We start from the raw sequence: 12453 nt of genomic DNA on the forward strand, positions 1-12453 counted from the left end.
GCACCCCGCCTCAACCGAAACGTCTGACGCTGCACGACGTAGCGTTACAGCGTACGCCAAAAGTGGCGACATACACAGATCTCAAGCGACTTCTTACTGACTGTATATATGATCCAGTTCCAGGCGAAGATCACATGATCTTATATTCAGTACGTTTAAGACGGGTGGCCAGCTTTTTGATCACCCTGCCCGATATGAAGGAACATCTGAACAGAATATATCGTTTCATCCGTACAGGAGAGAATCCAGAAAGTATTCACGAAGCTATGTCACAAAGGAAAGCCGAGGTTCAACTTATGATTTTAAAGTTCCTGATTAACTGTTTAATAAGAGAGCAAGATTATCCAGATAAAGACCAAGACGAGATGAAAGTCCTAACCAGGTGGAGTGACAATATAGCCGATGGAAAACACAAGACACAAGGTTATATAGAGAGTATGTATAAGAAAATTCGTAAGGAAATAATACGTATACACAAGGAACGAGAAGCAAAAAGAGCAACCGAGAAAGAGAGTGACTCTTCTAGTGAAGAGGTAGACAGCGAGAATCCTTCCAGAATAGCGTATGTAGGTAGAACTAGACTTTCCGACCGATATTCACGCCTAGATTACAAGAAAGTTTTTCCTCCTCCAGTACCAGAACAGTGTTCTCTTGAGCAAGTATTCCAGGCCACCGATCAAATTCTGAAATCACGAATAGGTTATAGCGAGCTTGGTACAATGCATGAACAAGAACTAGCCCGATCAGCAGTCCGATGGACTAGTGATTCTACCACTTTTCCAGACGAAATAGTGGCACAAACGTTTCTGAAACTGCCCCCAGCCGAGCAACGTCTGGTGGGTACATATATGATTCAGCACCTCATTACACTGTATGAGGAACAGCATTCTGATCCAGGTCCTCTACATGATGTATTGAACGAGTTACTCCAATACAGATGGAAAGGTCTAGGTACCGATTTAATTAGTGTCATTCTAGAACAGCGCCACAAATACCGAACATTTCTGAATCCACATTTTGTTCACGCCTCACCCCCAGAAAGAAAATCATTCTACATAGACAGACAGAATCCGTTACGGGAAGTGCATCCAGTTAAGGGAGAAGATGGTAGTCTAGAACGAGTATTTGTTTACACCCCTATCACGAAAATAGAACTCTTAGAAATGAAAAAGTTAATTCCTTGTCATGATAAAGATCCAGCAGGGTTTCACCGTGAATTAAAGGACATGCTCCGTATGGGAGAATACACGTATCCTGATATCATTAAAATGTTAAAGGTCCTGTTGCCTGCGGGCATATATGAAAAACTCAAAGAAAAAGAATGGGAGGTGGGAGAGAAAAAGATAGATTGGACAGCATTAGAAGCTCAAGATAATACACGAGTACCAGGTACCGGTCTTGGGGATAAAGCTAAAGCTTTGCCCGAATTGTTAATACAAGTTTTGCCAAGATTACTAGCCACGAAAAAGGAAGATTGGGATGCCATCTCAGCCTGTAAACAGAAACAAGACGAAGATACTAGTGATTTTTATTCTAGATTTGAGAAATGTTTCATTATTAATAGTGGTCTGAAAACAAGTAGTGAATCGTACCCTCATCTTTTTGTTACCAAACTAGTCGAGAATTCAAGTCCACAAGTTAAAAATCGAGTACTGAAAGTCGAAAGTACCTGGCAAGCTAATACTCCGTCACAGATGCTCCAGATGCTCCAGTACCACCAGAACAGAATCAGGGAAGAGCAGGAACACGAAAAGAGACGTATGAAAGACACGAAAATGAAAGTACTAGTTGCACAATCTGTTCCACAAGACAGTCAGAAGAGGGGTCCGAATCAAGCCAGCCATCCTGCAGCTCCCGTTAAAGGGACATGCAATTACTGTAAACAGCCAGGTCATTTTATAAACGAATGTGCAGTTCTGAAACACAACATAGCTACTGGTAAGACTAAAGAGAGACTACGTCCTCCTAGACAAGAACAAGTTTCACAGACTTCCCAGCCACCACAGAATGCACAACAGACAGTTACAGTACCGCAGCCTATCGCTGCAACACAACACGTTACACAGCAGATGTACCAGTATGCACAGTCAGAGTATCCAGATTATCAGCCATATTCATGAAATAGCCTAGAGAGGGAGGTAGGCTTGCCTCTCATCGAGATTCCTGTAGATCAAGAGGGTCCCTATGTACACAGTCAAGTATTAGGGAAAGACAGAAAGTTTCTGATTGATACAGGGGCAAGTAGGACTACCATCAGCCATGACGAGGTTCCAGGGGCTCCACTCTCAGGCTCTAGAAATGTTTCCCTTGGATTTTCAGGAAAGCCCATTGTTAATGAAATATCGAAACCAGTTACTCTAGAAGTTGGTCCATTGTTCCGAACTACAGATTTGTTACTCACGAAATCTTGTCCAGAAAATGTATTAGGCATTAAAACTCTGAAAGAATTAGGAGCAGTCATATGCTGCTCCCCAGAAGGGATCCGTTTGTTTCTGCGTGATTTTAAAGGTCATTATGTATTACGTGATTTTGATCCAAGATTATTGAATGTACCACAGCATTTATGGGCGCAAGGTCCAACTGATGTAGGTTGTATGCATATCACACCCCATCGTGTTACCCTGAAGCCAGGTGTTGTGTTACCACGAATCCGACAGTACAAATTGCCAACTGAGGCTGTAGCAGCCTTATCTAAAATTATTGACGAGCTTATTGCTCAAGGAGTAGTTGTAGAAACTGACTCCAATGTATGTAATTCTCCTATCATTCCGATTCTGAAACGTACTGATCCAAATGCACCTCCAGCTTATCGATTAGTGATTGATCTTCGAGAACTTAATAAATGTATCATACCCCAATACCCAGTGGTCCCTGATATTTCTTCCCTTTTGACTGCCATTGATTCCGAAGCTACGTTCTTCACTGTTATCGATCTCAAGAACGCATTCTTTAGTGTCCCCATTCATCCAGACAGCCAGTTCCTTTTCGGATTCTGTTTAAATGGAAGAAGCTATAAATTCACACGAGCTCCTCAAGGTTTCACAGAAAGTCCTAGTATTTACAGTCAAGCACTTAAAAGACAACTAGACAATATTCACATGCCAACTGACACTGCCCTGCTCCAGTATGTCGATGATCTACTGATCACAGCCCGTTCTGAACGTGACTGCGAACGTGCGTCACTTACAGTCCTGTATTTTCTGGCCGAGATGGGGCACAAGGTGTCCCCTTCCAAGTTGCAATTCTGTGTCCAGCAAGTGGTCTACCTTGGACACTTACTGTCCAAGAGGGGTAGGCAGTTGACACCAGACCGTATCCAGTTAATAGCACGTCTTACACAGCCCAAGACTCAGAAGGAGGTACAAGCTTTTATCGGCCTCACTTCTTATTGCAGACAATGGATTCCTCAGTACGCATTTCTAGCCAAGCCACTGATACAGTTAACAACACAGGAGGCAGCCGTATCGACTGTCCTCCCTTGGACCCAGGAACATACACTTGTTTTCAATGAATTAAAGAAAGCTTTATGCCAAGCACCTGTTCTAGCAACACCAAACTACAGTAAGCCTTTTACACTTTTTGTCACTGAACATAATGGTACTGCATTATCTGTTCTCACACAAGATCAAGCAGGACAATACAAGCCCTGTGCTTATTTTTCTAGCACATTAGATCCAGTAGCCCAGGCTCTGCCTGCGTGCCTCAAGTCAGTTGCAGCCACAGCTCTAGCTATCAGACAAAGTGATTCCATAGTGTTAGGACACTCCCTGACAGTACAAGTTCCACACTCCGTGGAGGTTCTTTTAAACCGAACACAGACTCAGCACTTGACAATTGCACGTTTAACAGGTTATGAACTGACACTGTTCCAGCCACACATAGAAATTAAACGCTGCAACATTTTAAATCCAGCTACACTGTTACCGTCAGTTACCTCTAATCCTGCCACACATGACTGTGTGGAAGTTGTTAACACTATGACAAAGCCAAGACAAGACTTGACAGACATTGCATTACCTAATCCCGACCTCACACTTTATGTGGATGGTTCATGTATGAGGACAAGTACAGGAGAACTAGTAGCCGCGTATGCAGTGACTACTGACACTGAAGTTATAGAAACACATCGTATTGACACCCTGTCTGCTCAAGCAGCAGAGCTTTTCGCTCTGACCCAAGCCTGCATACGAGCGAAGAACTTGAAAGTAAACATATACACAGATTCACGTTATGCATTCGGAGTCGTACACGACTTTGGAGTCCTCTGGCAAGAAAGAGGTTTTATGACTTCTCATGGAACCAAGATTCAACATGGCCCCCTCATTCAAGCTCTGTTAGATGCAATACATTTACCGACAGCTATCGCTATCATGAAGTGCAAGGCACATACGAAAGTCACCGACATCATTTCCCAAGGTAACGATCTAGCAGATCAAACAGCCAAGCTCACAGCTCAGACTCCAGACAGTCCAGTTAACACGACACCGACACACATTCCAGATCAGACTACTTGTATGACAGTTAAGGACCCAACACAAGATGTAATAGATATACAGTCACATGCTATTCCCGATGAAATCAAGAAATGGTCCGAACAAGGAGGGGTCCAGACAGATCAAGGATGGTTGACGAAGGGAAAAGCCACATGGTTTCTCCCCGACTCTATGGTTCAAGTCATTATTAACACCGCACATAGTCCAGCACACTTAGGAGAAAAAGCCATGTTAGACAGTATCCAGAACATCTGGTTTAACAAGCATTTACGAGCAGCAGCCAAGCAGAAAGTGCGTACCTGCCTGATATGTTGTCAGTTCAATCCAGGTAAAGGTGTCCCGGTGGAACAAGGTGGATTCCATCCTCCTGACCACCCTTTTGAAGTCCTCCAGATGGATTATATGCAGATGGAGCGATGTCGAGGTTTCAAGTATGTCCTCGTAGTTGTATGCGCTTTGTCCAGGTGGACAGAAGCATATCCAGTTCCAGATTACACAGCCGCGACCACTGCCAGGCAGTTGGTTCGTGAGTATTTTCCCCGCTATGGATTACCTAGGGTCGTGTATTCAGATAACGGCCAGCCATTCTCATCCGAGCTCATGAAACAAGTTTCCCTTCTGTTAGGGTACCAGTGGAAGTTCCATTGTGTACGCCATCCTGAAGCAGCCGGTCTCGTAGAGAGACATAACCAGACTCTGAAAATCCGCATTGCTAAAGTGTGTGCAGAGAAAGGTGTAGATTGGATAGTAGCACTGCCAGTCGCCCTTTTCTATATGAGAATGGTTGCTCACTCCCGTTCAGGTATGTATGTATGTATGTATGTATGTATGTATGTATGTATGTATGTATAGGCATTTATATAGCGCACTACTTACCCGTAGGGTCCCAAGGCGCTTCGACCGCTGCGAAACCCTTCCTGGCTTCCCTGAGAGATGGTCCCTTAATGGGTATCTCCAGGGTGAGACCAGGCATCCCCGGCGGTCTGGTGGGGCCGTTAGTGAAGATGAGGCAAGCTAATGCCCAGAGTTGCCGAGTGTGATCGCTGATCAGAGTGGGCACCGAGGCGAGAGAATTATCGAGTCCGCTGACCCTGGTCCAGATACCTGCCGCGCCGGGAATCGAACCCTGGTCCCGGGCCGTCCTCTGCTCTCGGGTCTGCCGCCTCTAACCAGTGAGCCACACTACTTCCCCGTATGAGATAGTGTTTGGACGTCCCCCCAATATGTGGGGTACACCTAGACCCCGTACCATTACCGATGTTGACAGTAATATGCTGACAGATTACCTTGCTTCCTTGATGTCTACACTACAATCTTGTCGTTCACAGGTTGCCGCTGCATTTCCAGACAACACCGAAGTGAAACCGCACGAAGTCATACCAGGCGACTTCGTCCTCGTGAGAAATTTTGATCGTTCAAGTCCGCTGCAGCCCCGCTGGAAGGAGCCCCGCCTCGTTCTCCTCACCACCCGGACAGCAGTGAAGATTGAAAACAGAAAAGGGTGGCTACACGCCAGCCACGTCAAGAAATTCCATGGACTCAAACCAAAGACTGTTTTCAAGGACTGCCCCGTTCTCAAGGACTGCCCAGACACTGAATCAAAATTCCCCTGATAGAGAAAACTCCGCAGCAGGAGTATAAATCCAAGTTGAGGTCTAGTAAGTCAGCCAGTTTAATTGTCTAAGTCCCTCTCGGGTGAAATGGTTAGACAGGTTCCTGACATGTATGAGATAGACCCACACAATGAGAGAGTTAGTCAAAACTCTAAGAGATGTATCATTACTTTGTTCTTTCTATTATTCCTGAGTCTTATGGTTACTTGTATAAGTTATGCTTTACATTTATGTTTTCCTATTTCACATGTACATATGTTTTCTAATGCTACAGTAGAGCACACATTTAGTGACCTGCCTCCTCACGAGTTATCCTATCGTCTTGCTATGCGTAATAATACTTTTATCCGAATGCTGCACTATTCACACCAGACCAGCAATGCCACTAATTGTTGGGTGTGTGGTCGACTCCCCCCTTTCCAGACATCGAAGGGAGTTCTGCCACTCTTTCCTTATCCGTTTTCACATAATGGTTCATGTGGAGCATGGTCCACGTTAACGTCATCCTCAACTGATATGTCCCTTCTGAATAGAACATGTTTCCCAGACAAGCAAGGACTTTCCCATAGAACTGGGTTAGATCTAGAAAATGAAGTATATGATCTAGGTAATTATTCCTCGAATTTCATGGTTTTGAATGTTCAGTCCGAGACTACTCCAGATTTGCCTGCTATTTCAGTTCTACCAGTTAAAGGTGAATTATGTGTCAGAAAGAATGGTTCCGCACATGTAGGTCATAGTGATTGTACTACTGTAGTCGAGTATAGTGACAGTGGGAAATCTATTTTCAAAGCCTCACGTCATTCTTATTTTGTATGTGGCCAGACCGCATATGTTCGTCTGCCCCTCGATTGGGATGGAACATGTTACATTGCCTTCCTACTGCCACCAGTTTTTCTAGCCCCATCCGATAATCACAGAAACACACATCTAGTACACGTTAGACATAGAAGGGAGACTGAGTCCCCAATTGTCGATCAAACTGAAACTACTCTAGAACAATATCAAGACTTCAATAAAGGTTTCTTTTTCTTCATAGGTCCTGTCCAGAATAGTAAGTTAATACGTAGGCTAACCAGAACCCTTGAAGCAGTAGTGAATGAGACTACTTCCGCTCTAGGTAATTTAACCGAAGAGCAATCTGCCATTAGATTCGTCGTGCTCCAAAATCGTCTCGTTCTTGACGTCATACTGGCCGATAGAGGAGGAGCTTGTAGAGTCATCGGATCTAGTTGCTGCATTTTCATTCCTAATAACGCGCCGTCTGTTTATTCAGCTATAACGAGACTTCATAAAATTGCCCATCAATTACACCAGAATCCAGGCACCTGGACATGGTCTGGTTGGCTCTGGAGTATCATATCTGCCTGGGGATGGAAAGTATTGTCATTCCTAGGTATAGCAGTAATGATCATATTCAGTTGCTGCCTCTGTTTACAATGTGGCCCTGCGATTTGCGGCTTGTGTGCTACCTCTTGTATTCCTAGTCCTAAGTCCCGTTCCAAGACAATTCGAGACGAGCAAATGATGCTATATGAACAGATAGATGGTATTATGAATATTGATGTTTCCTGATGGAAACGTAGGGCACAAGGAGGGAATGAGGAAAATTGAATTTTGCCTTGTTATATGTGCCTACGTGTTCCCCATCCTATGTTATATGTGCATGATCGATATGCGTATATCCCCTTCTGATCGATTAAAGACGCAATTATAGTTGTGTCCAACTCTAGTATGCCAGTATCCAGTTCTCGTGAAAGCAACGAGTATCAGGCCTATGTTGCCACGTTTCACAGTGTGCACGTTAATTCACCACATTGTCCCCGTTTCTAGGCCCCAAAGGGCCCGGACACCAGATTCAAGCTCCAGTCTCCTGAACCCTCTCCGAGGAGCGATGCAGCCCCCACCTGCATCCCTGACCCTTCACTTACTTCCTGCCTCGCAGCGCGGTGCCCGGCCTGGCTCTGCCTGCCTGTCTGCCAAGAATATGTTATGCTTCCAGTTATCAGTCCAGCTTTCCTTCTCTGCATTCCTAAGCTACTGAACCGCATAAACAGTTCAGCTATAGTCTAGACTTTCTGTCTCCATGTAAGAGAAATACTGTATTAGTATTCATAGAAGATTCCTAGCACAAGCAATACATGTAGAATATATGCATGCACCAGCCTTAGTGTCAAGTAGCCTTTGCCCTGATAACTTTTAGATTCTATCGACATGTACTCCAAACACCAGATACCAGATATGCTATAGGTACATGTCGTCCTGACACCGCAGACTTTAGTCTCCTCTTCTAGTGCAGAAGTCATAGCCCCAGTTCTCCCTAGTCACACGTCATAGCCCGTTTGCGCGCACCACTAGGTTAAAGGTCCCAGCTGCTCTCAGGTAGCCCCCTCCATGTTTCCGCCCACTCATGACATTTCTATGACGTTTCACATCACGTCTCAGTGCACGCCCTGTACCCGCCTTCTGTTTCCGCCCATGTGTTCTTATCTTACGCTTGTCACAAGTTACGCCTACTGTATGTAATGTATTTGAAATGTCTTACTATATATACACTGCACTGTTAATGAAATGGTGCAGCTGCCTTCCTTCCTATTTTATTTCAGGCTGTCCCGTTCCAGTCCCTTCCTTTTGCCTGAATAAAGCCTGTTCAACTCGGACACATCGGATCCTGCCTCTTATTTATTGAGCTATCTGTTATTGTTAATATATTCAAAAATAGTACCGGTAATTAATTATTTATTTACCACAACACCCAGCTTGGATCTTTTTGCCTCCAATATAAATCGGAAATGCCCATTCTATGCCAGCTGGGAACCAGAGAAGGGCTCTTGGGGAAACGCCTTCATGATGAGATGGACGGGGATTTTCGCTTACGCATTTTCCCCCTTTCGGTTACTCCCGAGGCTTGTAAGAAAACTAAAAATGGAACCGTGCCGAATAATTCTCATTGCCCCACGATGGCCAAGTCAGCACTGGTTCACAGAGCTTTTTCCTTCTCCTTCTCCAAGCATCTATGCTGTCGAGACTGGACTATGCCAGCTCGCTCTATCTGGGGGTCAACAAGACGGAGATAACAGAGGGTCCAAAATGTTGACGCAGAACTCTTCTTACTATGCCCAGACGCTGTTCCACTTCCAGTGTCATTCGTCGGTTACACAGGTTCCCGGTGGAGAGACAGTGGAGTTCAAGTCGCTCTGCTTTGCGTTTAAGATCCTGAATCCCACTCGTCATCTTCGCTCAGCAGGCCAACACCTGGTATCTATCTTGTGAGTGAGGAGGGCCCGCAACGGTGGGCGCTATTTGTACACACTAGCAGCTAAGCTATGGAATGGCCTCCCTGTACATATCCGGAGAATGGATAACTATCTGGTATTTCGAAAAGCACTAAAGACTCATGTGTTCCCTTCTCATTAGGTTTACTGTAGTCCACGCTCTTCTTTCTGCCATTATGACACTCAACGGCCCACTGGCCTTCTTTCTTTCCCTTGTTATGTTGGGTCCATGCTGTCAGCTGCTATCATTGCTCTTAGCGCCGGGACGTCCCTTTGCTGGGGCTGCTGCGCGCTTTACAAGACATCTTAACTCAACTTATCCTGTGAATCGCGGCGTGAGACAGCTGGGCACTCACCCTACTAGTTTAGAGAGCGTCGGGGATGCTCGTTGGCTCTGAAGAGGGGCCCCTCGTCATTGTAGGCCTCACGGCCTGCCACGTACCCGGAGCGCGCGCGGGCCCAAGCGACGGAGACCCTCAGTGGACAGGAGGAGGCAGCAGTGTGTGCGGGGCTGCACTGCTGGTCTATCCGCCGATCCAGCAAGAGCCATGCCTGGGCCTGCGGAGACGTCGGGGGCCCTCGCTGGGCCAGGAGGAGGCCCCCTCCCCATCTGCGGCGGGGTTGGCCGTGCGGAACTCTGCAGCGAGTGTCGGATGGGAAATCGCCCTGCCAGCCTGAGGGGCGCCGAGGAATCCTCCCGGAATTGAAAGAAGCCCCTCTCCATAGTGTGACCGGCGGCAGCGGAGCTTTGCGGAGACCGGAGGCAGGCTGCGGTGTGCGGCCGCCGCGGCCCACTGATCCGCCCACAGCCGCGACCAGAGGAGGCAAGCAGCACCAGAACGAGCCAGAGTAAAACGGAGACAGCCCCCGCTGAGTCGAAGCGGCCCTACCCCCTGCAGACGTGTGGGCAGCGAGGACTGGGACGCAAAATGGCACAGGAACGAGCTGCTGAGTCCAGTGTCAGGGCCATTGAGCGCTGCGGCCCTGCATGACGGAGAGGGCCCCCTGGACAGTGCACGCCATCCTAAGCAGTGCTGCTGGGGGTTCCGGAGGTCGATCAGGCCTAGGACACCCCCTGGTGTGAGGAGACACCGCGGAAGGACGGTGGGCGTCAACGGAGGGCAGCCCGCATGTACTGAGGGCAATGTGGAGGCCGGTTTGGGTTTGAGCTGGAGCTGCTGCCAATCCTTCCTTGACTGCTGGGGGCGTAGTTTGCAGTGGGGAGAAGTCCGGGGCCGGTCGGGCCTAGTCTCTTCCCACACGATCCTTTCCATGCTGGTCCCAAGATACAATGAGGATACTGTGGCCTGAGCACATTGGTCCTCTGGACACTCCTCGCTGCGGTAGCGACACCCCTCCTCCCCCGACACTCCTCTGCACACTGACGAGGGGTGGGGTGCGGCCTGGTCCTGCCCCAGAGGATCGTTGAGGGGAGCAGGTCCCCCCTGTGCGGTTGGACACTGTGACAGTGCACAGGTCATAAGCAACTGGCGGGTGCAGTTAGCACTGCCTACTCTTGAAATAATATTTCTGCCATTGGCTCAAGTAAGCCCGCAGCAATCCTCAGGGTGAGATACGGGCTTCTGTCTTACCAGATTTGTTTAGATATTGCCACTATGTTAGAGTGACCTATGTCAACCTCTACCTTAAAACTGCTGTTCTCAAATTCTGTAAAAAAAAAAAATCTTATTCAAATTTATGTGCTTCTTCAAAAGGTAGGGAATAGGAAACATCATACATATCATGCATATGCAAAATTGCGTGTGACTGTGGGATCACGTGACACTGCAAACATGAAACACCATAAAAAACAACATTTTAATGAGTTGTGAGCCCAGCCCGCGACCATGTTATATGACTATACGAGCTACACGACACCAGCTGGTTGCCTGACCTGCAGCTTGACTCGAAACTGAATACTGAGCTCTATTGCTCTTGATAACCCTTCGCTCCATGACTCATGACTGATCTCAATGTATATCCTTACGCATATACTTGCATTTGATTTAGGAACTCCTTATTACACAGACCTTGGATCACACAGTATGAGGCAGGTACAGATCACTAGGGAAAATGAGCACTACACAACCACATCTATCACTAATGGTGTCTTGGACTGGTGTCATTCGTGGCTTGGGTTCTATCTCCTGCACACGGGACCCTATCACACTAGCCCCATCTTCCATGTTAAAGAAAACAGCATTGAGTCCTCTTCCTCTTGAGTAATGAACCTGGGGGACTCAACATTTGTTCACTCATTTGTACCTCTTCATCCTCCCTCACAGGTGTATACCTACTCTATGACCTCTAAATAGCAAAGTAATCATACGGGGATTACATCCGTCTTCTGTTGTCATCTTAACTCCCAATAATGTATACTGTGTGCAGCCTTGAAAAAGACATGTAGACTAAACATGTGTCGGCTGCCTGTTTGGAAGATTTTTGTGTGTAACACTAAGATAGCTCGGAGTAAAATAAAAGTCACAAAAACCTTTGGGAAAAAAACACACCACTGATTTCCTGTTAACACAGTCAGTAGAAACTTGTCAGGATTTGTCTGTCATCTTCGGTACCTTCTTCTTTTATGAGCAGTCCTCCCCCGTGCAGGTCTTCATTAGATGGAATAACTCCTTCATGTTGATCTCTTATTACAAAGAACATCTTCCCCAAGCAGTTCTTCCACTACAAAGCACATTTCCTTCCCCATGCAGGTCTCCGTCAGAAGGAACAACTAGTTCTCCATGCAGGTCTTTCCCCGGAGCTCCCCTATACAAGGCATGACTCCTTCCACATTCATGCCCCCCTCAAAAGCACACCTCCTTCCCCCTGTAGTACCCCTTTACACAGCACAACTCCTTCTCCATGCTGGCCCCTCTTGCACGGCTAAGCTTGTTCTCATAGCTGGTTCCCTGTACGAGGCACCACTTCTCTATGCAGACCCACCCTTAAAAAGCACAACTCCTATCACATGGAGGCCCCTTTTGCTGGTCAGAGATCATTCTCCATCCAGCCTTCTCTCCCTTAAAATGCACAACTCCTTCTCCATGCAGTCCCCCTCCCCCTTGAATGCAC

General features: G+C 46.8%; 1 protein-coding gene across 5 annotated transcripts in view; it reads right to left on the minus strand.

Annotated features, from left to right (window-relative positions):
* The window catches only part of PCSK4 (proprotein convertase subtilisin/kexin type 4), a 361577-nt gene that overhangs the window by 299267 nt on the left and 49857 nt on the right, over positions 1-12453 (minus strand). The gene's annotated exons all lie outside the window — the stretch shown is intronic.

This window comes from Lissotriton helveticus, chromosome 12, assembly GCF_964261635.1.
Source record: "Lissotriton helveticus chromosome 12, aLisHel1.1, whole genome shotgun sequence".
Lineage (NCBI taxonomy): Eukaryota > Metazoa > Chordata > Amphibia > Caudata > Salamandridae > Lissotriton > Lissotriton helveticus.